The following is a 642-nucleotide window of genomic DNA, read 5'->3' on the forward strand; positions in this document are numbered from 1 at the left end:
TCTGGTCCCCCACTCCGGCAGCCCACGGGTCCACGGGATAAATCCACAGTCCACGGCTCCTCGCATTTGCGGAACGATCTGGGCAAATCAGTCAGTCTTACTGTTGCCCATAAACACGTAAAGCACATTACACAGCACGGCCGAAGTGGATACTACTCATGCCAAATGGGTTTCAAGCCAAGGAGTTGCGTTTTTTTTCACCCAGGCACATGTATGGTCACACAGCATGCCATAATGAAAAAGATAAAAATAAAAAACTACTCTTCGCAAAGTCCACCCACGAAAATGCCCTTAACAATAACACAAAGTTCGCCCCTTTTTTGATGTTCCCAGGCGAGCGTGAAATAAATGCCTCCCCACGCGAGCGGTTTCTTCGGCGCGAGCGGAGCCTGATCTTAGGCGCGCGCCACGGAGATGCTTTGGCACGAGGCTGGGCGGACGGGGGAATTAAAGCGTCTTCCGCAGACAGCGGTGCCCGTCGGAGCTCGTGACGTGCGTCTTACGCGGTTTGGGCATACACAGATGTAAGACTTGAGGGGACGATGTAACCTTCCAGTCTTCACTATGAGGCCACTTTCTTTTGCAGAATTAGGCTTTTCAGGAGAAGCAGTGTTGTTAGTAAAGCTAATTGTGGGATTTGTA

The sequence above is a fragment of the Pollachius pollachius genome, assembly GCF_949987615.1.
Source record: "Pollachius pollachius genome assembly, chromosome: 4".
Taxonomy (NCBI): Eukaryota; Metazoa; Chordata; class Actinopteri; order Gadiformes; family Gadidae; genus Pollachius; species Pollachius pollachius.